Source organism: Mandrillus leucophaeus, unplaced genomic scaffold (assembly GCF_000951045.1).
Source record: "Mandrillus leucophaeus isolate KB7577 unplaced genomic scaffold, Mleu.le_1.0 Scaffold319, whole genome shotgun sequence".
In the NCBI taxonomy this organism is placed as follows: Eukaryota; Metazoa; Chordata; class Mammalia; order Primates; family Cercopithecidae; genus Mandrillus; species Mandrillus leucophaeus.
In genome coordinates this window covers 375711-378330 of record NW_012103354.1, presented here as the reverse complement: position 1 = coordinate 378330, position 2620 = coordinate 375711, and positions in this window count along the sequence as shown.

Genomic DNA, 2620 nt, shown 5'->3' with positions numbered 1-2620 from the left:
CTCCGGAATAGTGTCTAGCTGGCTCCCTGCTCTATCCCTCCCGAACAGACACTCAGGAAAATAGGTGAAAAAAAAAAAAAAAAAAAAAAGAAAATAGCTGAGCAATGACTTACCAACAGGGCATGAACAGGCATCTAAGAAACAGTCATTAAACCATGTCCAGAGGCAACTGGACACTATCCAAAGGTTGATAATTAATGTTCCATGTCAGCCTAAAACATGGGCTCAGGTGAAGGGCCCCTTAAGTTTCTAGAAATTATTTGGGAGAAAACATACAAAGCTGATTTATCACTTGCCACATCTGTGAATAAGAGACTTCAGATTGCTAATATGTAAGATGATGAGCTTCAAAATTATCCCAACATCAGCCAGACTGGTGCTGCAGATGGACTCTAACCCGTATAAATTTCAGGTTCAAAGATTCAGCTACAGGAATATAGAGTAGGGAGAAAAGACTTGATAAACGCAGTCAAGTGAAAACAGACCTGGTGATTTTAGCTGACATCAGTCACACTAAGACTAAATGCTTGTCAGTTAAGGAGGAAGTAAAAAACTGTCATTTTTGGTGGGAAGTAGAGCTGAGCAGTCCCAAATCTTTTCTATAATGCTCTGTTTTCATATTCACAGGCAGAAAAGCCTGTTCATTAATATGAAAACATAGTAACATTAAGTCCAAATTTTATTAAAATGGATCCTTTCATATGATTCCTCACACATGCCAGGAATATCCCACAGTAATATTTAAAACATTTCCTTACTACAGGCCGGGCGTGGTGGCTCACATCTGTAATCCCAGCACTTTGGGAGGCCAAGGTGGGTGGATCACCTGAGATCAGAAGTTCAAGACCAGCCTGGCCAACATGGTGAAACCCTGTCTCTACTAAAACAACAAAAAAATTAGCCGGGCATGGTGGTGCATGCCTGTAATTCCAGCTACTCAGGAGGCTGAAGCAGGAGAATTGCGTGAACCCAGGAGGCAGAGACTGCAGTGAGCCGAGATTGCACCACTGTACTCCAGCCTGGGCAACAGAGCAAGACTCTGTCTCCAAAAAAATAAAATAAAATAAAAATAAAACATTTCCTTACTATAAAAACAAACAAAAAACCAAAACACTATGCCACCCCGCCCTGATTCATCTCTACACAAGCCAGGGCCCCAGCAGCCTGCAAGCCAGGAGCCTCTTTAGCTATCAGACAATAAAAACAGACAACAAAAACAAATTTGAAGGCTTCCAAGTATCACAAATTTGGAATTCCAGTTCAGTTAATGAAGTAGATACACTCCAGCCTGTCTGTCCCACTGAATACTGCTATCAAACTGAAAACAATGCACAGAGCAGCTATTTCAGGATGCTGAAAAACAAATCCAAGTAGGCAGATAGGGAAGATGACCAGAGTTCAAAGCATCACAGAACCAACAGTCAGGTTCCTATTTTTCCTCCAGTGTTCCAGCTTAGACTCAAAGGAGCCTCAAACCCAGAAAAGGGAGTCTGGTATAGATAGGGAGACCAGGACAATCCTCTAGTTCTGGCCAGAAAAGTGGACAGGGGGGTTTTCCTAACACTCATAGACACTGAGGACAATCCTGGGTTTTATTTTCCTTTTAACTTTTTTTTCCTTCATTCTCACTTAGATTTCAGACCCCAGACAATCCTGAAGTGGCAGAGGCAATGCAGCAGCAGGAGGCTACAGATGCCCACATCAGAGGAGCTGACTCACAGGAACCCGAGTTTTTACGGCATGAGCAAACCCCATGGCTTTCCCCTTCCCCTGTCCCCCCACCATATGGCCTAGGACATGGACACAGTTGTGGAAACTGCTCAACAGAGTACGGTAACTAAAGGACCAGCTTTTGGGACACAGACCCTAAAGAGGAGTTGTAAGGGCCAGAAAATGCCAAGGAATTAGCAGAAAGAGGAAGCAAACCCATGAAGTTCCATAAACTCCTGTTTATAAATCAAAAAACCAAGCCCATAAAGCTTATAAACTCCTGGGCTCACCCCAAGTTGTATATATGTGAATCTGACCCTAAATAGTGCAGTAAAGATGTTGAGAATGAACTACGGGATAGGTCACCACCTAGGTCCCAGACTGGCCACTGGGTGGCATTTACCAAGCAAAGGTTCAAAGAGCATCACAAAGGCTTTGAAACAGAATTGATATTGAACCTTCAACACACAGAAGGCTGACCAGAACTTCTCACTTGAACCCAGCCAGGTTGATTGCTTTCTAAAACAAAACAAAAATCAACACTCTTCATAGGATTTAAACAAGACCAGAGTCCCATAACATAATAAACAAATGTCCATGATATAATTCTAAATTACTTGGCGTACAAAGGACCAGGAAAATCTCAATTCAGATCGAAAAAAACAATCAACAGATGCCAATGCCAAGATGACACAGTTGTTGGAATTATCAGATTGTAAAGCAGCTATAATAAAATAACCCAAGATTAGCCAGGCATGGTGGTATACCCCTACAGTCCCAGCTAATCAGGAGGCTGAAGGGGGAGGACTGCTTAAGCCCAGGAGTTCAAGGTTACAGTGAGTGATGAGCTACATTCTGCTATTCAGCCCATCCATTTTTATTTTGGATACTATGTTCTATGGTACTAAGA